Raw genomic sequence first — 25,444 nt, forward strand, 5'->3', positions numbered from 1 at the left:
TGTGCACCCGCCTCCAGGAAGCCCACCTGGGTTAGTGCTTGGTGGAGCCTGATTAGGCCTACCATGCTGTGTTTTCTGACCGGATTTACCCTTGCTCCACAGCCTTCCTGCCTCCCCCCAGCGCTGTCTGATCGTGGGTATCCTGGGTCCTGTGTTCCTTCCGTCAAGTGTCAGAACCGCAGTTACTGACTTGAGCAAAAGGAGGATGCACTGAAAGAGCTGGATTTGACCTTGGCGTAACTGAGTCCAGGGGCTTTGACTAGGTCTCTGCCCTCCACTGTGCTCTGGCCCTCAGACCTGCTCTCCTGCCTGCTGGCCTCACTCTCAGGGGGCCACGGAAGGCTCTGACGCTCCATGACTCTCTGGTTGGTACTCCTCTCCATGCCTCCCCACCACACCTCCCAGAGTCTCTCTGGCCTTGCTTGGCCCATGAGCTCCCCCGGGCTGACCGCTGAACAGGGCATGGAGGCTCCAGGGTCCAGACCAGTGCCCACGCCCACCTTGGGAGCTGGCCGCGGAGCTGCTGTCAGAGGAGGGAAGGAGCGTTGACGGCCCCCCAGCAAGTCCGCTGCCGGGAGGGGCTGGCGACTGCGCTGCATTGGCGGCAGCGCCGTGAGCCGAGCCTCACCGGCCTCCCTCCCGGGCAGCAGTTCCGCCGCCGCGTCACCCCACCCATCACTGTCTCTCCCTCAGCCACGCGGCTCCTAGGACGGGTCGTTGTCAGGGACACAGCAATCGAAGAGAGGGACCCTGTCAGCCTGCACTTTCAGTTCGCCCTCTGCCCTTACGCCCCCTGCCCTGTCCCCTGTCTCGGGAGCGAGGAAGGGAGATGCAGCCGCCGGCCAGGCCGGGCCGGGCTGGGCTGGGCGGGGCGGGTGGCTGGGAACCATTGGTCAGTGCGCAGAGCGATGCTTCTGGGGGGGGGGCTCCCGGGAGCCCACCTCAGGCGGCCTCCTTCCTCCGCACGGCGCCCGGCCCAGGCTCCGGCCCCGCTCCCTTCAGACCGGGAGCGGCAAGCGTGTCTGCGGAAGAGAAAGAGCTGCCGCCCCACAGCTGGCGCCAGGATGAGTCAGGACAGTGCGCGGAGCTCTGGGGGCCGGGCCCCCGCCCCCGCGTGTGCGCCTCTGTGGCCTCCTGGTCTGATGGGACATCGTCCGGGTCCCAGTCCTGGCTCCGCCCCTGAGGTACCGCGTGCGCTCACACCTGCGCCGACCCCGCCGTGGGCCTCGACCTTCCGTCAGCAGAATGAGAAGCAGGGACACAAACAGTCCTTTCAACGCAAAAAGTTTCTCTGATTCTGGGGTGTTTCACTTGGGGAGAAAAACCACCACACACGCAACAATACAATCCTATATCCTGGAGTTGATTTGATAAAAATCACCATACACCACTGAAACTCTCCAGTAACTTACTAGTAACGCATTTCCTGATGAGGGGAGGGGAGGGAAGGCCGTGGTTTCTTTCTGTTCTACTGGTTCAATGTGCGCCGTTCCCTAAAATAAAATCAGCTTGGTACAAAGCCGCTGAAAGTTTTATGTGGTCTTAGCACACACCACACCTAAACTCAGCGGGACATTGTTTCCTTGTTACAGGGCACGTAACAGAGAGCCCCAAATAATGGCTCAGCTGTCCAGCGTACACTTACTGGATCAGCAAAGTTAACAAATGATATCTTATTCCTGGCTGCTTCTGCTGAAACGCGATCCTTCCAAAGGCGAATAAACTGTTCCCACTCGGTGACCTTCCTCCTTTCAGGGAATGAACATATTTGCTTCTCTCCAGCGAGGCCTTTTCCCCTCCCCGCAGAATAAACCAAAACATCTGGAGAAGCTGTGGGATCTCTTTCAAGAAGATTACACGTTCTTTTCGGCTCTGACTTTTCTGGGAGATGAATCTTGACGATGTGAAATTAGAAGCTGGTGTTTGGGCTTCACGGGAGACCAGCCCGACCGTCCCTGGGAAGCTGGCCCATCTCTCTCTCTCTCTCTTTCTCTCTCTCTCTCTTCTTCTCACTCTTTCCTTGTGATGTTTCCCTGACCCTTGAGAACACAAGGCGCAAAGAAACTGCCCCCTCCCTTCTGTCTCCCTGGCAGGGAGTGGCTGCCTGTGAGGGACTTGGCATTGCTGACACCTTCTGCCTGTCCTCTGGGTGCCACCTGAGGCCCGGGCTGCTGGGCGCTGGGCAGGTCTGGTCTCGGCACTGGACACCCCTCAAGGCCACCAAGCTCCTACCTCTGATGGGAGTAAGTTACGGCCTGGAGGCAGGCGGACTGGCTCTGTCCCGTTCGCAGTGAGGGGCTTTGCAAGTGCTGGCCTGTCATCCCTCATCATCCCCTAATCGTGTCCTGTGTGACGGGCATGGGCCCGTTAGGGACAGGGCACAGGGACCACCTTCAGGCTGAGAGGGAGGACAGGGCCCGGCTGTAGGGCAGCCTAGGAAGGAGTCGGCTGCCCCTCAAGGCTCTGCCCTCTTTGCTGCCAGCTGGAAGCTGCTGGTGAGGCTCTCCAAATCCAGCTTTCACTGATGTTTGGTCAGAAAGAAAAAGGGTGGGGTGAACGGTCGGTCGCCCGAGTGCCAATGGTGACAAGGATTTTAACCACTACGGGAGCCGAGCCGAGGGTGTGGGTCCTGAGTCACGGGCGCTGGGAGGATGGGTGTTTGGGGAGACGACATACCTTCCCCCAGGGTATGGGCAGCGGGGGCTGTGTGTGTGTTTGGAATAAAGAGAGCGATGGGAAGACCAATAATCGGGGTGGAGAAAGGTCTAAAGAGCCTGCCTTGTGTGCGCTGGCGGGCTCGCTGTAGGTGGGGTGAAACGTGAACTGTTTACACAGCTCTCATTTCCTTGTATTAAGAACACAGAGCGAGCTGGGCACGGAGCTCAGCGGGGCTGCCTTCTTCTCGGCTGCAAACCACTTCTTTAAGATGGACCCTTAGACTTTGGAGGAAGCCGCTTTCCACCAGACCTGGCAGGGCTGGAGCAGCGCGTGCCACCAGCTGAGCAAACAAACCTGAGAAAGAGAACTTGGGTGCACTCGGGTTAGCGGCCCCGGGCTGGAAGGCTCCCTCCCTCCCCTCCTGCTCGGCCCCGTCCCTTCCCAGTCTCTGGGGTGGCATGGGGATGGGGGCTTCCGCAGAGGAGGTCCTCAGGTAGGGGATGGGGCCCTGCAGCGCATTGAACGTGAGAGATTTACGGTCTTCTACTCCTGACTTTTGTTTAATGGAAACCAGAGGTATAAAAACTAGGCAGCAAGTAACACCATAGCAGGAAATAAAAGGGGTGGGAGGGGGAGAAAAGGGTGCATTTGAATGGGGCGCAGTCTTTATCAGCCCCCCTGCACGCAGCTGATGTGGCCTCTGGCGCCCGATGGGGTTTGCAGAGCTGTCTCTGGAGGGTCACCGGGTCTAGAAATCCTGAGAAAGACGTGGCCTTTGGTAAAATCCCAAACGGGCTTTGTCAAGAGTTTTCCTCTTTTGCTTGGAAATCTTTATTCTAAGAAACATTTCATACATTTGTTTCTGGTTTGTTTTATATTTTCCTGGAACTAGTTGGGTTAAAAAAGTACTTGATGCCTGAAAAGCCCTTTATGGTGTGTGCATGTAAAGGTGTCTCTGTGTATGAAATACAGGATATTCATACTTTTTCTTTCAGGGAACTAGCAAGCTGAGCAAAAGCTGATGTTCTGAACCTTTATCCATGGTTTCCAAGTGGGTGTTTTTTCCCCGACGATTCCTGAGGACAGAACTCTCACTTTTCAATACAACTCCCTGCACGGAAGAGTAAATCCTGCTTTTAGAGCCTTAGGTATTTCTTCCCTTTTTTCCACACTCACACCTGGGTTCTGATTCATCAGCTAAATTCAGGTGGAAGAAATCAGATGCTTATAAAAATATTCTAAAAAGTCATGCCTAACCTTTAAGGGGAAAGGGCTAGATGTTTCATTAAACATTTATCACTTTTTGGGCGGGAAATAAACTTTATTTTCCTCTCTTGGGGAATTACCCAGAAGCAATAAAATGCTCTTTTATAACTGAATATCCCAGTTTACATCTCATGGAACGAAGCAAAATAAATATAAAGTTTAAAAATAAGGTCACGGCCCATATATTTTAAAAAGCGTTGTCACCATGGGCCAACGCAGCTCAAATATGTTTCTTTCATGTTTAACTGCATGGGGGTGCACAGATTTCCCCCCCTAATATCAGTCTTGTTTCTCAATTAACTGTCTGATTTCTGCTGTAGTGTTTGATTAGAAAAAAAAAAAGGAGTAGTGATGGAATCTTACGTCTTATTTAAAAAATAAAACATTATCAAAATCTGAGAATAATTCCTGGGAATGAATTCCTTTTCTCCCTTCTCCACTTGATCCTTCAAATTTTTCTTTGGTGGCTTTACTTTTGTTTATTTTCAAGTTTCACTTTCTCTTGGATTTTATATGCACCTTCTCTGCGAAGAGTTCGTCCTAGTTTAAATGCCTTCTCCCTGCATATTCAAGTATCAGGAAGGAAATGGTATGGGGCCCGGGATTTGCTCCCAAACAATGCAGGGGGGTGAGCGAAGGAGGGGGTGCTGGTGAGGGTGCAGGTGAAACCAGCTTGGTCGTGAGCTGATCACCGTTGAAGCTGCATGTGGGGCACACGGAGGTTTATGACATTATTCTCTTTGGAATGTGCTTGAAATTTTCCATAAAAAAGTTTTCCTCAATTCTCACCAGTCTTCACGTTTCTCTTTTACTGGACTCTGGGTTGTCAATCCATGTTTCCCTCCTTGAGACCCCAAATGTTTATTCTGGAAAGGACACCACTTCGCCCAGTGGACCGGCTCTGACGATGGGATTTTTGGAGGTCTTTCTGAAGAGATTGTGAGTGGAAGGCTGTCCTGTGGCTATTTCTCAAATCCAGACTCCTCTAGAGCAGGTGGGCGAGCTCTCAGCCGCCGTAGGGCATCTGTCTAAAGCACCTACTTAAACTTGTAACACATTGGAACAGGCATCTTGATACAGCCCCTGTTAGACACGGGGGCAGAGGAACTCCAAAGGGAAGAGTTCGAACTCTGTCCACAATTGGGGATTGGATACGTTCAGAAAAAGCTCATGGGACGTCCGGGTGAGGGCGTCACCCACTGAGGCCGGGAGGCAGAGATGGACTTGAACCTCTGAAAGTCTTTCCACTTTACCAGGCTCCTCAGAACACAACAAAACTTACTTTTATTCTCTCTCTATAAGGGTAGGATGGATAACTAATAAAATCATAGGTAGATAATGGTATCAGAATTCCAAATTGCTTCAGTAGGCAAGAATCATGAACTAGAGGCAACAAGGTAAACGATAATATTAATGGTTCTACGTCCTGCATTTGGGTGAGAAGGACCAATGGCAGTTGTGTAGCAGAGACCTGACATTAGACACATACAAAAGGCCTGGGATCTCAGAGGATCTAGTCTGAGCCACGGTGAAATGCAGTTCCTGAAAAAGCCAACACGCTTCAAATTGCATGAATGCATTTATAGCATCCAGATTGAGGGAGGTAATAGTTCCCTATCAGGGTGCCACACTCTAAGAAAGGTATTAAAGCACTGGGAAAATCCAGAAGCAAGTGAGTAGGATGGAAAGGAGGCTGGAAGTGATCATTTATAGGATCATGAAAGGAAACAGAAGTAGCTAGGGTCACAGCTTTCTAGATGGAGGACAAAAGGGGCCCCAGGAAGCTGGGAGGTACTCACAGGGCACAGAGAGGGGAGTTTGGGAAAGCAACCTCGTAACGCTGTTGATGAAATCCTGGGCTCACCCCCGAGCTGCACCGGAATGAATTGCATTCTAATCAGCACATAAAGGACTTTGAGAACGGATTTAATAGGTAGACCATGCAGGTCCCAGACCAGTCACTGGGCACCAAATGTATGGGGCAGATCCAAATAACACTACAAAGGCTTTGAAAAGTGACCTGACCTGAAGACCACAAAGACGATGGGTGGGAACTTGCAGCCTGAACCTACCCAGGTTGACTGTCTGCTAAAACAACAGTATCAATATTTTCTGTATATTTTAACCAGACCCAGAGTCTCATAACGTAATAGTCAAAATGTGACCCAGAATTACTTGGCATAGAAAGAATTAGAAAAATATCAACTGGCATGGCAAAAGGCAGTCAACAGACACCAATAAGGTGACACAGATGTTGGAATCGTATGACAAATATATTAGAGAAACTATTATGAAAATGTTCCAAAAAACAATTGTGAACACAGTTCAAAGAAATGGAAAGAACTGGAAAGTGAAATAGCTGAAATAAAAAACTCACTGGATGGGCTTATTAAGATAATATAAGATAATTTGTTCCTAAGGTAATGTATTAATTATAAGTGTATATAATTTAGTTTTTTAAACAATGACTCTTGTTAATGTTTGCAAACTCCTGAAAATTTAACAGTCAGCTCTTGTGAGCCGATACAAGACAGCTCACAACGCAACTGTCTACCGTGAACAGTCTGTGTCAGTGAACAGTAAAATATCCTGCACTGTAGGACTTGCTAGAGAATTTAATATAGAGACAGACACTGTGAAACACCAAGTGGGGGATGAACGTGCATTTCTAAGTAGAGTTGACTTGTGTCCGGGGAATGGACGTACTTTGGGAAATGCTGACCCAAACAAACAACTCACCCCACAACGCTCTAACCCCACGCTCCCCCGGCTGCGTTCTCATCTCTCTCTGGCTCTGCAGCCACCTAAACCCTTCCATCCACCCCAGCCCCAGGCCTTTAATCTTTTCTGTGTCTTCTTTCTACACGCTCCTCTGTAACTCATCTCTTGGCACAAAGCAAGCCCTCGTTACTGTTTTCTTCACAGACAGCAGCCAAGTTTAAAATTTGGACTTAACCAGTAACAATTTTCTCCCATTGCTTTTTCCCAGATTTAAGAGAGAACCTCAAAACTGTCTCTCACAGTACCCATATGCTTTGCAGCTACTAAATCACAGACAAGGTGGAGACCATCTCGTAAGCTTGGCAAGGCAAACCTCTGGGAGAGTGTCAGACGGCAGTTCCCTTCCTGGTGGCCAGATGATCTGTCCTCAGATCTCTGTGTTGACCTTCCTCCCACCCGAAACCCTCGTTAACAGGAGTGGAAAGAGCCAGAAGTCCGAGATGATGTGATTTCCCCCCTTGGTTCGCGGATGGACAGTCCATCACAGGCTTTCGTCGGCATCCCTGGGTCTTGTTTGGGAAACGCTACTTTTTATTACTTTAGAATATGTTTATGTCCATGAATATCATCCGGAACTACAGGAATTTGACTCGATAGCTAATTTCTCTTCATTTGCACACAGCTGTTTCACCCGTGTTGGCAATTTTCCTGAAGAAAAATGTTGCCCCTGGTGGAGCGGGAGCGTCTTTCGATGTTGCCGGCGTTTCAGCGACAGATGACGTGCTAGAGCAAGCTGCTGTCCAGGGGTGTGGACCCCCCTTGCCGCGGCCCGGCGTGCGGATTGTGAGAGCAGTTGGGGCCTGGGGCGTGAGGGGCTGGCGGGGAAGAGTTTGAAAACCTGAAAACCTGCCTATCCCTCTTTGGGAACCAGTATTTAAACTTAGACTGGTTGGAATAATCAAATTCAGAGCAGAAGCTGACACCACAAGACACCATCTCTCCACTCCTTTTGTGGGCACTTTAAAGTCGTAATTTAGACTTTGGCAAATTGGCATTAAGGAAGATTTGTTAACACACTTGCGGATTACCAGCATCAGGTGGTTGGTTTGCTTTCTGCTAGCTTGTTCAAGAGGGTGGGATTGTCTGCACACACGGTGCAATTCATCAGAGTCAGCATCGGGTCTCTTTTCTATAAATAGTAATACACTTCCTTCCTTTAGACATGCTGGGTATTTTGGAATATGTAGATTTATTTACTTTTTTTAACTACTTCTAAAATTTGTGGTCTCATCAGAGGGACAAATAAGTTCCAGCATTTTTCCTCCTCCTTTGCGCCTTTAACTCCTGAGACAGAGCTTGTGGGGCTGCTTTGTCCAGTCGGAGACACTGTTCTCAGCGTCACGTTTTTGATAACTTCTATTTGTAACACTGATCGTAGTTTCAAGATCTGGGACTCCATTTAGTCATAAAGAGATCCTCTAGGCTGCAGAGGGTAGAAATAATAGATATATCAGGTATTCTAATTATTTGCCAGTCTTAATGGGCAAAATATAACTATTTTTATTTCAACCAGCTTCCGTGTTGCTGATGGTTTGCAAATACATCGCATACCTGTGTTCACATTGGTCCATCAGCTACGTGGGCAAAGTGTACCCCCATGGAAATGAATAAAATCAACGTAATCCTTTTGAAAAGAAAGAACGGCAAATCTTACCCCGCTTATTGTACGCAGTGTTTGGCTTAACTCAATAATAGATATATAATTTGTGATGGATTAAAAATGAAGTTATCTTTCTTATAAAGATGGTTGTATTGCTGCTGTTACTGTTAAGAGCTAAGGAAAATCTTCCCTTTCATGTTTGCAGAGTTACACGCCCGCCTTTAATCTGTGGTATCAGCGTTTGTCCAAAAGCAGTTGTTTTTGAGAGAGGATGGTCCAGGCGAGGCAAAAGGAAAACAGAAAATTCTTTTAAAAAGAAAAAAATGAATCTGAGCTGTATATTTAAAACAGAGAAACTAGCACTTTCCAAGGTAAATGAAAAAGAGCTTATCTTATTTTTCTCAGAAAGAGATTTGAAAGCTAATCCATTTATGATTTTAAAGTCATAAATGGATTGGTAAAATAGTGATAGATTCAGTGTGTATTTTATAGTAGCGCGGAATTTAAAAAATAGGAACTCCTACAGTATTATTTCACCCAAAGCATAATAAATACAGAAAGGAAGGTCACTGGAGTTGATGATTTATAAAATACTGTAGCTCAAGAGACCTCTAACATGGTGAGGAAAAGCTTGAAAAGGGCCTTATTCTGCGCAGCGTTTGAAACATGCCCTTCCACCAATTAACACGAAGACGAATCAAGGGAGGCCAGCTTTGCCTTTTTTCTTTCGGGTCAAGGAAGTCACTGAGATATAATTTCGTGTCCTACTTTGAGAACTTGGGATCAGTGTTATCCTGATTTAGGCCGTGTTTTGATGGATTATCCTGGGAAAGGAGAGTTGCCACAGTGCGCGGCCAATTTAATTCCTCCGGAAAACGACGCCGTGGTTTCGTATGTCTCCCGCGAAGTCCACGCCGGGGAGAGGAAACCTGAGCGCGAGGCTGGTCCCAGGTGCTGGGTTTCTAGGGGCCAGGACTTCACCTGACAGGTAGACACTAGCGCGTTCAAGTGATAGATCAGACTGTGAACTTCTCTCGGGCGGGGACCGAGGGGCATCAGACAGGAAGAAAAGATTCTAGGTAGAATCAAGCTTCACACTTCTCAACCGTATCCAAGAGTCACACGTGTTCTCTTCAGTTCCTGCCCTGAGGACCGGCCTTCAGGGACTTGAGTCCAGGCCTAAAGCCCTCTCAAGGGTCCCCTGACTTCGCCATCTGAGACCCGGCCAAGACTGGTTGAGGTGGCCTGTCCTACTGCAGGGAGCTCAAACGCGCTTACTTTTGCTTAATTAACAGTGACGAGACTGGTGGTCTTTCAGGGGATTCAGCAGTCATCGTTACATGGTGGTTCTGATCTCTTCAGTTTATGCTCCACTTGTCTGCTGAGCAGCCGCTTGATCTCTGGATATAGTTGGGCGCGTATGTAGTTTCTGAGCAAGTGCTGACCCCAGCAGCGCGGCGGGCGTGGTGCCTTGGGGATGGCCGTCGTTTGCTGCCCGCTGTCTGAAGCTGTACGGAGCATCCCCAGTGCCTGGCTCCCGCTGTCGTGGCTGCTGGGGCCAGCCAGGCTCTGTCCCTTTCCAGGGCAGGGACCCTACTTGCTGAGCGTCCCACACCACCTGCTTAGCTTTGATCCTGGAAAAAACCAGGAAGCCGCTAGAGCTGGGTATTCTGCTCAGATGACCAGGATGGAGCAGAGTTACCGAGGCACAGATGCCCAGTCGAGGAACACACCGAGCGGCTGGGCGTGCGGACCCTCAGGTTTACACCTGGCTTCGGTGTGTCTGGGGCTGAATCCTGCTGTCAGCTGTCAGCCTGTCTTCACAGCAACGCTGAGTTTTCCATCGAGCAGGATGTTAGATTAGCTAAGTCATCTCCACCCGGCTTTTGACAGCAGAAGAGGTTGGGAGAGGGAAGAAAACCTGCCTCCTACTTCTCCCAAAGCTGAGGAGCTGGCAAGTGTGTCGCTCTTTATAAATCCATAGACTTCTCTTTACATTTTCATGCAACACAGACAAATGGGATTTTAGATCTGAAGTTCCAGAGAGACTGCTTAGCAGGGTCGTTCTCAGCTTAGGTCATGCCCCTGGTGTCTAGGGAGAAGGGCTGTCAGGTTTAGCAAATAAAACTACAGGAAGTACAGTGAAACTTGAATTTCAGATAAACAACAAATAATTCTTTAGTGTAAGTATATCCCAAGTATTGCATGGGACATACACTAAAACATGACTTGTTGTTTATCTGAAATTCAAGTTTAAGTGCGTGTCCTGTATTTTATCTCGCAGCCCTCCTAGGGGTTCATGAAATGGGCCTGGATTACTATTTGCGTGTAGTTCTGGAGTCTTTTGGGCACGCTATGACAGGCCTACGCTTCCCAGAATGATCTATCAGTTTGCTTAGGTGACACGGGGAGAGAATCTGGCAGTGAGGAACTACAGCAAAAGGTGTTTTCGTGTAGAAGCGGCAGTCTACTGTGGGAAAGAAAAGGCAAGTATGACTCTGGGTCTTTGGAGTTCAGGCTTCAGGGAAGGGAAGTGCCTCGCAGAGATCTGATGCGTAGTGGTTGAAAATAATATTCAGCTGTCACAACTCGGTTTAAAACTGTGTCTTTCTATCATTCTTGCCAGGCTCACACCCTGTGAAAGTCAGGCAGGGAGTATATTCTATGACACCAGGCTGATTGCGGCCAGATGTTAATCTCGCTGTTTACTGTATTTTATTGCTGTTATATTATCTTTTTACTGCAGAACAGTGACATGTAATGAAGCTCCTAATACACAGTAGTCAAAATCGGCAAATTACAAGGTCTGGGAAGCCTATGTTCATCCTGAAAGTTTTTTTCAATACCTTCCCCCCTTTTCTGAAATCCACTCATTTATCTTATAGCTAAGAGCCCTGCATTCACACTCTGAAAAAACATCCCCGACTCCTGGGGAAAATACGTTGATGTAGTTATTGTTTTCGTTATCGGACATCACGTTCCCATTAGGACGGGAAAGAGCCCTCCCCGCCGAAGGGGAGCTTCCCGGAGCGCCAGCTTGCTGCGGAAACACGTCAAGTCCCACAGCGCCCCCGGCTGGCCGGCAGAGGGAGTGCGCACCTGTGGGAAGCAGCCGGGAGGAGGTCGGCCGCCCGCACCAACAGATTGCTTTGCTGGTCCAAGCACAGGCGATGGGGGATCGAACATAAGTGGGTGGTTGGAATCTGGCCATTTTGAGGAAGAATAGCAAAGACGACATAAAGACGTGTCCATGACTCTAGATGGTAAATAAGAACGAAACTCTGAATCGTCTGAAAGTGAGTATTTCAGTATGACGTCGTTGCACAGCCTCTGAGGCTTTCCCCTCTCCTTTGCGTTGGGAGAGATGCTCGCAGACAAAGAAAGTCAAAATCGGGCGCAGTTCTCAAGAGAGGGAGAGGCAGCTGGATCCGGCGCCGACCCTGTAAGCGCAGGCAGGGTTTCAGTTTGCTCGGGGGCTGCAGGCGCCTGGGTGTCAGGTGCTGCGGCTGCAGCCCCCGGAGGGCGGCAGGCGTCCACTTGCTCTGCGCTGAGAGCGCCTGCTATGTCAGCAGGCCTTCGTCCGTCCGGCCATCGCCGTGGCCCACCTCCCCTCTCCTTTCGGACGTCTCAGTGTCAGGGGTGGGCAGCGGGTCAGGACCACCTGGTCCAGCCTCTGGTCTCACACTGTAAGCCCCAGGTGACTGGTCTAAAGTCACAGTATCATCTCTGTTTGGATATTTTATTTCCACCAGCTGCGGTGTTGCGAATGACCTCGTAGCTTATTCTGTTTTTAAACTTCTCAGTTTTGGTGGCAAAATTGATCTTCAAAGAGAGGTTACACAGAGGATGGATTGTCGTAGAAGGACTTGGGAGGTGGTTACCCATGTGCCTGGCCAAACCTGCTCAGATACTGGCTGTTATTGCTTTTAGAGTCTGTTTGGTTCACGGAAGTGTATATGAAGTCACACCCCAAACAGATGAAGGGTTAGTCTTGGTCTGCTGGTGAGTTATTCTTCCGCGGCCCCGGTATGTGAAGTCGAGGGTAAAGCCTTACACTCAAGGCGGGTCTAGAGCAAGGGTGCTGTTCTTTATGGGCGCAGGTAGACCAAGTTAACCTCATGGCCAAATTAAAATGCTTAACAAAATGGAGCGATCTTTTAGTAAAACTAAACAAGGCAGATAAACTCATAACATCTCAGATACTTTAGTTTTCTTTCGTAGGCCAAAGAACTCTGAGTGTGTTTAATTCTTCTGAGTCTGAGGTTTATAAAATTGAAGAACCTGAAAACAAAAATCCAAAAAACAAAAAAACCAGACTCGGGTTGACTGTCCTAAAAGGTAATGGTCCTTAAAGCATCTTCATAGTTTAGGCCAGGCTGCCAGACTTTTTAAATAAATTGTGGTAAATAGAGCGATAGAAACGAATTATGTGTGGAGGGTATTCTCTCAGAAATCTAGTCTGGAAATCTCATTAGGAATTAGTTGCAAACCATCCTCCTTCACCCATGTTGTTGGGTTTATTTTGTCACTACTGTCCCTGTGAAAGGCAGCTGTTGGCCATTTCGCCTCTGGTTTTCTGTGACCAATTTCCATAAAGTTCGTTTAGCAGTTCAAACTTTATTAAGACTCTTGACAAAAACAGCTGCTAGAAGTGCAAAGGAATGTAATAAAAAACACAGGGTCAGAAACAACCAGAGTCTATAAAAGCAACATCCACAGTGCCCATGCCCCCCCAGGGGGGTGCAAACTGATCACAGTATCCGCCTGGACCGTGGGACCCCCGAGTGGGCAGACAGCGGGACCCCAGGCTCAGCCAAGGCTCTGAGGCTCGAGGCTGCCTGCCGTCAGCCAGCTGACAACCTAGTTAGGGTCCGGGCAGGGTGCCAACAAAAGAGCAGGACCAGGGCAGGCTTGGTAGTCCTAAAGCGTGAGGAAGCACTGGTGCAGATTCATTTTATGCTGGTTTTATTATGCAGTAAAAAATTCTCCAACACATACTCATTTACTAAAAAGAAAACAATAAATGTTCAGTTGATTGTAGTTTCCATATTCGCACAAAGGGGCACAAATTAGAATCGGCCAAGGGCTCTGAGATGCGCTTGGAAATCTTGGGGAAAATGTGGGTTTGAATAGAAATATGCAGTAGGGATCAGTGTGACAGCCCACCACAGTTACGCTTCGTGGCTTTGGGGGATCTTTGACATGTACTCCATGTGCTATTAAAATGACATCTAGATATTTCAGGGAAAAACGGGAACACAAAAACTGATGTTGCTTTCCACAGAGAAAACAGAAAATTAGAAAATATAGCTTATCTTTGTGGTTTTTGCCTGAAATCACAAAGGAGGCAATTTGAAGAGGCTGGAGTGATAATGGAAGGAAGGGAAGCAGGAGCTCTCTCCCTCGGCCCCCTGCCGCTGGTCTCCAACACACACCCCGAGGCAGGAGGGAGCCCTCTGCACAGACAGGGCGTGGGGTGGCCCGATCCTGTAGCCGCTCGCTGCCTCGCTCACTCAGCAAACACGGGAGAGCTTGCGGGCGCCGGCCAGTGGCCCAGCTGTGAGGATGCAGAGCTGAGCAGCAGCCCGGCCTCCGGCAGGTCCCTGCTCAGAGGAAGGCAGACTGCCTCGGACGTGAGGGGCTGAAGGTCAAAGACAAGGAAGCAGTGGACTGAGAGCTGGACACGAAGCGGGCCAGGCAGCGAGGAGGAGGTGGCGGAGGCCCAGGCTGGAGGCTGCCGACCCCTCCTGGCAGCGGGTGTGTGGCCGGAGCCTGGGCTGCACGGCTGGATGCGGCCCCTCCCTGCCTGGCCCGGGGAGGTGGCCGGGGGCTTCTGCTTTTCCCCCTCAGCCTGGCTGCCTGAGGACGACCAGGGCCTCGCCCTTCTCCAGAGTCACCACTTGCTGGAAGTGTCACCTGTCCCCCCCGCTGCTGAATCTTGTTTAAGGACAAGTGAACACCTTAGTTGTGAAAGTTCCCCTGGAGGGTCACAAGCTGGGCCTGTGTTGGTCTGTGTCCTCACAGAGGCTGGCTGGGCGCTGCTCAAGCCTTTCCCTTGAAGGCTGGACGCGGAGAAGGCCCCAGCCATGCCCATTGCAGGCTCTGTCGCTCCAGCAGGATGGGGCACAGGTCGGCTGAGGCCGATGCAGACGGTGGGCGGCGTCCCTGGGGCAGAGGTCACGGCACTTAGCGCCGGGCTTGGGCGGCTCTGTCCCCTCCAGCGGCCACATCTTTGGTGGACATCAGCCCGGTTGGGAGTTGCAAATCTTTTTTTGGGGTGTGTGCGTGTGTGTGTGTGGGTGTGCGTGTGCGTGTGTGTGTTACCTATTTCCAGGCAGGCTTTGTTTTATTGTACTTTTGGGCTTCACAGATACGGAGTTTTTTACGAATTGAAGGTTTATGGCAACCTTGCATTGAGTAAGTCTGTTGGCGCCATTTTCCCAGCAGCACTGGCTCACTTCATGTCTCTGTGCTATTTTGGTAATTCTTGCAATATTTCAGACTTTTTCATCATGACTATATTTGTGAGTGTCTGTGATCATTGATGTTACTACTACAACGTGCTAAAGGCTCAGATGTTGGGTAGCATTTTTTAGCAATACAGCATTTTTTAACTAAGGTAATGTACATTGTTTTTAGACATAATGCTGTTGCACACTTAATAATCCACAGTATAGCGTAAACACAGCATATGCACTGGGAAACCAAAAAATTCGTGTGACTTGCTTTATTGCAACTGTCTGGCATCAAATCCACAGTATCTCTAAGGTCTGTCTGTAATTTTTGCAGTTTTATTGAGATAGAATTCACATGACATACAATTCACCCGTTTACAGTGTGCAACGGTTTTCAGTATGTTACATTATTAACTTTAAAAAATCCTGGTAAAGTCTGTACAACATAATTTTTTGTCATTTTAATAATTTTTAAGTGTGTGATTCAGTAGCATTAATTACATTCACAGTGTTGTGCAGCCATCACCACCTCTATTGCCAAAACTTTATCCTCACCCCAAACAGAAACGCTGCCTAAAACCAGAAACTTCTGCTGAAGTTATTAAGCATTTACTTGACATTCCCCCTTCCCCCGACCTCTGTAACCTCTGACCTTTCTGTATGTATGAATTTGCCTGTTTTAGATATGTCACGTAAGTTGAATCATACATGATTTGTCCTTTTGTGTCTGGCTTATTTCACTTACCATACTGCCTTCAAGCTTCATCCATGTTGTGGCCTGTGTCAGAATTTCCTCTCTTTTTGTGACTGAATAATATGACACTGTATGGAGAGACCACATTGTGTTCATCCTTCACCTCTCGAGGGACAATTATTTGGGTTGCTTCCATCTTTTGCCTATTGTGAATAACGCTGATGTGAACATGGGTGTATGAGGATTTGTTCCAGTCCCTGCTTTCAATTCTTTTGGGTGGAACTGCTGGGTCATATGGTGATTTATGGTTTTGGGGGAAACACCAAACTGTTTTCCAAAACTATTTTCTATTCCCACCAGCAATGTAAGAGGGTTCTAATTTCTCCACATCCTTGATACTTATTTCCCATTAAAAATATTGTTACAGCCAGCCTAGTGGGTGTGAAATGGTTTCTCACCGTGGTTTTGATTGCATTTCTCTAGCGTCTAATGATGTCACGCATCTTCTCATGTGCTTGTTGGCTATTTGTAAATATTCTTTGGAGAAATGTCTATTCAAGCCTTTGCCCGTTTTTAAGTTGAATTATTTGTCTTTTGGTTGTTAAGTTGTTGTTAAGTTGTATATACCCATCACTCAGCTTCAACAATTATCAAAGCATGGCCAATCTTGTTTCAATTTTACCCCACCCACTCTCTTTATATGTTCTGGATATTAAACCCTTATCAGATACACGATTTCCCAATGTTTTCTCCCATTCTGTAGGTTGTCTTCACTTTCTTGGTTATATCCTTTGATGATTTACAGCTCTTTCAAAGATGGTAAAAGGAGTTTTATTCCTCCTTCTCACCCGTGTCTCTGTGCTGCCCCTTTGCTCCAGGACGGCAGGTGGTCCAGTGAGGGTGGGAGAGGAAGGGGCAGACGGAGACCTTCTCGGTCTGGTTTTCTCAAACAGGGGCTTTCTTTCCTGAGGGCGTCACCCTGTAGGAGAGAAAATTCCTCATGGTGAATTAATCATTTCCCACTTTCAAAGTAAGTATCCCAGTCATCTCCTCACTCCTGAGCAAAGTCCTAGCGCTGCTTGGCTGTGTCTGTGTCCAGCGCCCCACGTGTCCGGCTGCCGCCTCCCCCCGGGCCGTCGCGGCTCGCCAAGCCTTTGTGTCTCCTGTCCTCGGGATGTGTGAGAGTGTTTCCAATTAAGTCAGGGTGTGGGAACCTAGTCCTGTGATAAAATGACAGGAACCTCAAAGCTGGGGTCATTGCAAAAGAGGCCGTTCATGTTTTCCATCTGAGTCCAAACTGGACTTGGCCTTCTGCAGAGATTAGTCAAGTTCCATGAACAGGGTCGGGCCACCCCAGCTCCCAGGCCCCTTCTCAGCCTGCTCTGTGCCCACACCTGCCGCCAGCCCCCTCCACTGGCCGCGCCCAGCTCGATAGGTCCAGAGGGCGGCAAAGAGAGATCCCTTCCCCCAGGACTGTGCCAGGGAAACTCAGCCAAAGCTTTGTGCTTTTATTTTTTAACTTTCATTTTGAAAAATTCTAAGCATCTGGCAAAGGAAGCCTCCAGGAACTCACCACCCAGCGTCAACAATTTTCAAAGCGTGGCCGCTCTTGTTTCAGTTTTACCCCGCCCACTCTCCCTTGCCCAGTACCATTTTGAAGCAAATCCCAAGCCTCATATAATTTCATTCATGAAGCTTTCAGATCATATCGCTAAAAGACATGAACTCGTAGGTATAAAGATATAAATCCATGATCACACATCAGCAGTATTAACAGTGGTTCCGTATCATCTGACAGCCTCTTCACTCACATTTCTAAATGTCTCATCAACGTCTTTTTAATTATTCTAACATCGGTTTGTTTGCATCATGGATCCCAAGAAGGTTCATGCATTGCATGTGGTCAGTATGTTTCTTTTAATTTGTAGATCCCTCACCCCGTCTCCTTTTTCACCCCATAGACATATGTGATGGAGAAACTGGGCTGTTTGTCCTGTGGAGTTTCCCATAACCTCAGTCTTAACTGCGTCACAATGGTTAACCTATTTCTCTGCTCAATTGGTGGTTGAATCAGCCAGTGCTGATGGTGTTAAGTACAAAGTCTATATAAACCCTGAGGTGTAGCTACACGGGGTTTTCAATAAACCAAGTCTGGTTCCGGAGAGGGCGGCCGGGAGCAGGTTGCTGAGAGGTGGTCCTCACTGTAGCCGAGGCCCCTGGCGCCGGTCCCAGGAAACGTGTGGGGCGGTCCTGGGGAAGGAGGTTGGGATGGGGGGCGGGATTCAGGAGGACATTCACTTTGTAGTATTTGAAATTTTTATGAGGATATATTTATACATTATTTGTGAAATACAAAAATGAGCTTTAAAATAACGAAGGGGAGAAAATGAAGACAGTGAATCGGTTTGGCACGCGTGCTCGACACGTGGGTTGGCGGCAGAGGTGTGAGATACGTGAGAAGAGCCGGGGATTCTGACAGGGGACAGGACTCCCGCCGGCTCCCCATCAGCCCCCGCTTCTCCCTCCAGCTAGAGACACGCGGGAGGGGCCCCGTCCTCGGGCACGAAGCCCCTCTCGCCAGACCTGTGGGCACGTCGTGGTAACCCTCTGCCCCACCTGCTGTGCTTTCCGGGGGGGTCCCGGCCCCGTAGCTCACGGGCGAGCAGATGCAGGGGTGACACGGCACACGGCACCTCTGGGGGCCGAGGGACCACCGGCTCTGTTGGGAGGCGCAGCTTGACCTTTAGTGACACGACTTTTTTTTTTTTTTTTTTTAATTTTTTATTTATTTATTTATTTATTTTTAATTTATGGCTATGTTGGGTCTTCGTTTCCGTGCGAGGGCCTTCACCAGTTGCGGCAAGCGGGGGTCACTCTTCATCGCGGTGCGCGGGCCTCTCACTGTCGCGGCCTCTCTCGTTGCGGAGCACAGGCTCCAGACGCGCAGGCTCAGTAATTGTGGCTCACGGGCCTAGTCGCTCCGCGGCATGTGGGATCTTCCCAGACCAGGGCTCGAACCCGTGTTCCCTGCATTGGCAGGCAGATTCTCAACCACTGCGCCACCAGGGAAGCCCGACACGACTTTTTAAAAAATAACCTTGAAATGGCCAAACTTCCCCGCCAGCTCCCTGGAGGGAGAGAACAGAGCAGGACGCCAGCAGCCCGGCCCGAAGGCGGGGACCCCGGGCGGCGGAGGTGCGTTCACCTGTATTCCCTTCTCCCGGGGGAACCAGTTCATACAGGTATCCCCGTTCTCCGGGGAGAAGAGAGTGGGTGCAGGGAAGCTTTTCCCTCCAGAGGACTGTGGTGGAGACTCCATCCCAGGAAGTTTCGTCGGGAAGACCCGCGGAGCCAGGGACAAACATGTCCCTCTAAGGGCGCTTTCATACTTCATTCAGCTGACTAGCGATCCCTCCCCTGCCCGGGGACTCAAAGGAGAAACCAAGTCTTCAGGTGCCTGCCCCGGCCACCACCCCACACCGCCTACCGTGTGGCTCCTTAGGGCCGGCGCCGCGCTCGGCCTCACGGGGTCGGGCACCAGCCGCAGGCGCAGCAGAGGCCTCGGGGGACGGGGACCCGCGTGGCAGCGGCGGGTGCAGCTCGAGCGATGCCGGCAGAGCGAGCGGGGAGAAGCCCCGACAGGTGTCCCGCTCCGGGTCAGACGCCGCACTTCTCAGGTGAGTCCGTCAGGCGGGAGGCCGGTGGGCGCGTCCTCGTGGGCACAGGGGCCGCGCAGTCCGCCGTTGTGAGGACGCGGCCCCGTGGCGCCCTCTGCCAGCAGCCGCCCGGGGCGTGGGCACCGGGGCCGCGCCGCCTGAGAACTGCCGAGGCGCCAGGCCACCTGCCAGGGCACCAGGTGCTCAAGCTTTAAGTGAGGCTCCGGTCGCACGGCTGTAGCTGAGGAGCGTCGCAAGCCTTTCTTTGAATCAAGCGTGCGTGGTGCTCAGCGAGAAGTTAAAAGTGGGAAGTCCTGTGATGTTTAACATTTTTTCAAAGTATTAAAATGACACTTCATAATTTTGCAAATACAATTGAAAACAAAACCAAAACGTACCCGTGTATGTCTGTTGATCCCACCTACCTGTGTCCTTGAGCTCTGAAGCCATCACAGGCTGGGAGGTGGGTTAGCTCGAAGCTCACCCCTCTCTTCAGTGGGTGTTTCCTTCCCACCTCAAGGCCTTTGTGAGATCTGGGTGCCCATCGAGCCCCAACTCTCATCTTCTCAGTTCAGGGGACACGTTTATTTCCTAATCAGCTGGCTTTTCAGGCCCTTGGGTTTTAGTTCTCTGTCCAGCCCCGGCCTCTTTTGTGTCTTCCTGGGGCCCTCGAGTCCCATCTTCAGACCCTGGGGAGCTTCTAGGTCCTGAGGTCGTTGTCGCCCTTCCTCTGCCTTCAGCTGTACCCTTTCCTTGTCTCATTGGCTGCTGTACTCAGTTAATTTATTCATGTAAATGAAGGAATCAGAAAAGAAAACATAGCAACTAAATCAGGGCAGAGCCCAGAAATGAAGGAGGACTTTATGGTTTTAACGTTTTGATTGTTCAAAGGACGTTATTTTCCCCATGGCTAGGAATGAAGGTTGTTGATGTATATAGATGGGCAGGGCTCTACTGGGATATGGGTATTTATTTTAATTTTATGATTGTAACTTCTTAAGTTAAGTCATCTCAAGGCACAAGTACAGAGGAATAACAATTAGTTAATTGAAATATGTGACTGGTATAAAATTACCAGTTTAAAAATCAGTAAAACATTTGAAGATCTTTCTGATTCATACAAATCAGGACTTTGTCTTGGCCAAGGACCCAGTTGCAAAAGTAGAGGGTAATTCAACCTCATGTAATTCCCCAGTTCAAGCTGTGATGGTGGACGTCCACTGCACTCATTTTATTTTGACATGGAGTGGTTAACCCAAGCTCAAGTGTTTGATAACCGCAGTGTACGCAGCAGGCCTGGAAACACGAGGCTCGTTCATTGTCTCAGGATCCACTTTTACAGCAATAAAAGCCAGAGAAGGGGGGAGAGTAGAAGAAAGAGAAGCAGAAGGGGAAGGAGGAGAAGAAAAGGAAAAATCCTTGGCATACATTGTTCATGGGCAGGCGATTTTTATTAAAACAGGGCTTGGATCAACTCTGGAAAGCTTGATAAATCCCTGATAAGAACATCCCAGATGTTCTCATGAACTTTCTTGGGGGGTTTGTCATTTCAAGTTCCTGCGATTTGCCCTGCGGCCAAAGATTGGGACGTTCCCAGCATCTGCCAGTGATTCTTCAAAGAAGCCCCCTCCTCACCTCTGGACGTTGAGTGCCAGCTGGAGAGGCCGCAAACTGGATCAGCCTGATCGAAACTGTAGTCGAGCCTGGAAGCAATGTTCCTGCTCACTTTTCCAGAAAGTGTTCCGAGAAAGAAGGCGTTCTTGGGACCCTTCCACTGCCTAACAGGGGTGGGTCTGTGTGCGGGCGGAGTGTGGGCTGCCTTCTGTGACCCCGTGCATTTTCAAGTCTGCTTCTTGAAGGCCTGAGCAATGGAGAGATCCGCCCAGAACCATTTATCCACAGTTGGCTGCTTGACATCCCAGGCTTCTGGGATTTAGAGACGAATACAGCAGCGTCTGTGTCCTTGGGGAGCTTACAGGACGCAGAGGGAGATGTACGTAAGCTGACAGAGACCAGGGCATTCTCTCCCTAAGGCTCCGAGATCTCAGGTTTAAGTTCCCATCGTTAGGCTTGATAGTTCTGACACCTAGGATTTTGTTCTCCTGTCTTATATGTGAGTTCACTGAAGAAAGATTTGTCATTAGCTATTTGTCCTCATCTGATTGCTCTCAATTTTGTAAAATATACAGTTGGGAAAAAGAAAACACCTCAGATGATATAGCTGGATATCAGTCATCTGAGCTATGTTAGACCTTATTCAGGAACAGGTTCAAAGTATACCAAACAAATTCTATTGTCCTACCCAAAGAGCATCAAATTTCATCATTGAATTTAGAGGGATTTTACTTCAAATGAAGGTATATCCTGGTTTAATAAAAAAAAGAGATCAACCTTTAATTAATGTTAACTACAAAAAGATGGATTTGCACTAGAATCCGTTGGTCCATCCCCCTGTTCTTAATGCCTTATTGCTGTTACATTCATTTAATGCAGGAATAGACCTGGAAGAGAGCTTGGTCCCAGGATGGCGTATCATTTTTATTTTGAAAGCCAGTGCTGGTTGGTTGGTAGTGGCTGCCTGGAGCCCTGAGTTGAGGAGAACTCTGAATTCATGTGGGAGCTCAGTGCCATGACTAATGAGTGATGGGCAAGGGTGGCGATGTCTCTTATTTGCTGACTTCCTTTCGCTGAGGATAAGGAAGCAGATGCCCAGAATCCACTGACTTACAGAAAGTCCCAGCGTGAGCTAGTTGCAGAGCTTGGAGCAGGAGCTGAGTTTTCACCTGCGACCCGGAGCAAGCAGCGGAGAGACACACACACGTGGCCCTGGCTGTGCAACGGCGATCGTGCTCTTGCCGAGGGGTGTCCGGCTCGCGTTGAATTTCCTGTCCCCTGGAGGCCCTTTCGTGGAGGTGGATGGGGGAGGGAGAGCAGGACATGACCCAAGCTGTAGAGAATGGGGCGTGTGCAGTGGCAAATGGGAGGGAAGGTATTTCTTGCACGAGTGGCCGGTGGTTAGTCACACTTGGTTCCAACCCCGGTTCCAAACCTGGCTTATCTTTAACACCCAATCTACCTCAAGACAAACAATATAAAGCAGAGAAAAACATTTTGGGGTCATTTGGAAATACTTGCGTCACAGCTCGAACGGCCAAGGCGGCAGCAGAGCGTTGGGGTGAGGACGGGGAAGTGGCGCCCGCCTCCTCGGCTCAGGCCTCCAGCCCCCCTACCCCTCGTGCAAAAAGTACTCTTGTTAGACGGTCCTTGCCAGGATTTAAAAACTGTTGTTTTGTTCCCGAGGTTCTTTACCCTGAGATATCTCCAAAACAGGCTTGCCCCCAAAATATCAAGAAACATTCCGAATTTCAACATATGCACTGAGCTGAAGAGAATAGCATATTTGGAAAGAAGAAAGAATTCCACTGGGGGATTTCTATGCTAAGTAGCAAAATTTGAGGTCTAGAATAATAAAAAGCCAAAAAATTTTGTTGGATTCTAACGGAACAAAAGACCAACTATGAGAAAAGCAATGCAAACGCCAGCAAGCACTCACTGAGTCTGAATCCCAGGGTATAACTGCCTGATCAGAATGGAATCTTTGAATTCCCTTCTGAAGTTTTAAGAGGAAACGGTTCCGGGTACTTTAATTAAGTGAGATCCAGTTGTGGGGTGTGCAGGTGTCGACAGCCATCTGGGCCCTGATGGACGTGTGCCCCGACTCTCGGCTCTGTTCTCCGTGCCTTGGTTGTTTACATCTCAGTTGCCTTTGTCCACCACCCTTGAGGCCCTGATCAGATTCTCTCCCTTGTATGAAGCTTGGCCTCGTGATCTCACTCGCTGAAGGTCTCTTTCCACTGTTTGAACAGCCCTCACATCTGCCCTGCACCTACTTTAATGCCACCGGTCACTTGTGTCGCTCAGTTATTTTGGCTTCTCTGCGGAGTAACGAGCAGGTGTGTCTGAAAGTGCTCCTGGAGCCCGGCTCTGTGGCCTAAACCCTCTGGTACTGGGGGACCCTATTTTGTGAGCAGGAGGAGCTGCCCCCAGTTCGCTTGCCTTGGGACTGGGGCTTGATCCCTCCCTTTACAGGGAGGCTGCCGCTTCGCACAGGCCCGCCCAGCCTCCAGGTTCAGGGTGGCTGGTATTCTGTGACAGTGTTTAATCCTGTGAAGAGCCGACACCCCAAACCCAGACCGTCTGGCGCCGAGCGGCCTGTTCGTGCCCCATCGACAGGGACGCTCTGCCACGATGGCTCCACGCGAAGGGAGACCCAGGTGGCGGCTGGGTCCCTGTGCAGGTCGCGCTGAGCCCGGGGCTGGGTCACCTCTCTGCGGGACGTTGGGAAGGTCGGGGGGACTGCGCCTTCTCTTCCCTTGTTGAGCCCTGACCAAATAATGTTTTCTAACAAAGCCTGTTCCTTTGCTCACATTGTGTGACTTCTGGGGTTTTTCCTGAACCCAGTGCGTGACCCGTGGACACTCAGATGGGACCTTGCTGAGCAGGAAGGAAGCCGCCTGGCACGGAATCTGACTGCTCGGCTGCGTGGAGCGTCGTAGCTCCTCTACTTCGGGAGGAACCTGAGGAAAGGAGACGCAGGGAGACCTCAGGAGGCAGCAGGGTTGCGGCGGAGATGGCAGTGAAGCCTGGAGGATGAAGGGCGAGGAGTGCAACCGGGACGGCTTCCGCCAAAGCGCCACAAAGGGAGCCCGGGACCGAGTCCCGTGCTGACCCCATGTGCACTCGGGCAGAGACCCCCCAGGTCTCCAAACCTTGTCATCCGTGGAGACACGGGGTCCTTCCCGCCTACGATGCTACAACTAAAGCTTCTCAGGCCCTTCCCGTCCACCTGCCATGTGGATCCCCTTTCCTTTTGTCTTCCATGAACAGACCCGACTTTACTGCTGCCTGCACCCTGGAGACTCTTGGTTTCTCCTTCTCCGTCTCTCTCCTCCCAGCCTGTCTCCCCTCCTGGATGGCCGTGGGCGCCTCTGTGCTGGGCCAGACCTGCACTGGGACGGACACCACGTCCATCCACCCTGGGCCAGCGCAAGCAGGTGCTGAGTTTAGTTGAGGAGAAAACAAGGGCAGGTGTTGGAAAGGATGGAGTGCTGTGGGAAGGAAATACTAGATTTCGTGGGTCTGGGGGGCGCTCCGTGTGAGCCCTTGGAGAACGATGAGTCTCACCCAGTGCAGGTGCCCACAGGCTCCAGCTCCAGGGGTGTGAAGGATGACGCTGGGCCAGCTGCTGGCTCTGGGAGCATCGCTGGGCTTCCTCCTTCCCTCTGAGCGGAGGGATACAGAGGCAGCCTCTCTCTGGGAGACCCAGGGCTCCCCTGATGGGCAGCGTTGGCCGGAGGACTCCCTGGGGCGCGGCAGGAAAGCCCTTGATCGCACAGCCGTCAGGATGCTGCCGCCCACCTGGGCTCCTCCCGGCCGCTCAGGCTCAGACGTGCCTCACTGTCTGATGTGCTCCAGCCGCACAGCTCTCCCTGTTCTTACAGGTGTTTCCCCTGTAAGAGCCTTGCACACTGCATCCTGTCTCAGCACCTGCTTCCCTGAAACCAGGACTAACAGTCAGCCTCGCTCTTTGGGTCAGTGCCAGCAGACACAGGGAAGAAACTCACATGCCTGCCCCCAAAGTTTGGAAATTTGAACTCTGATGAGTTTACAATATCTGTTGTTTCCGACTCCTGGCCAGTAATTTAAACAATCGGCCAGTGTCTACAGAGCTGTAAGATGAATCAGGTCTGCAAGACGATGAAAAGCTTCTTAGCTGTGTGTGCGAGGAGACGTGGTAGAAAGTGATGAGCATGGCCTGACATCAGGGAAGAAAAGAGTTGGTACAGAGTGGTTCTGCTAATCACCCACAGCTTTGATTTGAAAGCCTGCTGCAAAATTTCCTTTCCACTGGCTCAAGCAGTTCCACTCTATGAAAGCACTGCAGGCGTAGCTCGGAGGATATTTGGGTTAGCAGGTGAAGACTGTGGGAACTCTGTCTGGGTACTGACGCTCGGCATTCACTAGGCACCCTGGGAACTGTTGTTGGTGGAAGTAATGATTCTGAGATACACGGTGAAGATGCGATGTGTTCAGGAGGGGATTGGGCCGTTCCAAGGGCACTCGCCAGTTGTTTGGGGCATATGGAATGGCTCATAGGACTGGGAACAGGGCGCCGACCTGGCTGCCTTGTGGGTGTGGTTTTCACAGCATCTGTATAAAGCGTTTATTATTATCCCCATTTTGCAGGTGAGGAAACTGAGGTTTAGGGTAGTTAACTTATGCAGCTGGTCAGTGGAGTCTGGCCCATGGCTGTTTTGAGCTTGTGGGGTCTCTG

The 25,444-nt window shown here is 50.1% G+C and overlaps 1 long non-coding RNA gene across 3 annotated transcripts in view; it reads left to right on the top strand.

The window, feature by feature from the left end:
* The first annotated feature begins 926 nt into the window (after positions 1–926).
* Positions 927–25,444, top strand: part of LOC309637920 — a 53,488-nt gene continuing 28,970 nt past the window's right edge. For 2 of the 3 annotated variants that reach the window (XR_014250865.1, XR_014250866.1), the window contains exon 1: positions 927–11,601. This is a non-coding gene — a long non-coding RNA (uncharacterized lncRNA). Of the gene's footprint in view, positions 11,606–18,717; positions 19,132–25,444 lie in introns of all 3 variants that reach the window. The other variant, XR_014250864.1, reaches the window with a different exon arrangement.

This window comes from Balaenoptera physalus (assembly GCF_965194825.1).
Source record: "Balaenoptera physalus genome assembly, chromosome: 11".
In the NCBI taxonomy this organism is placed as follows: Eukaryota; Metazoa; Chordata; class Mammalia; order Artiodactyla; family Balaenopteridae; genus Balaenoptera; species Balaenoptera physalus.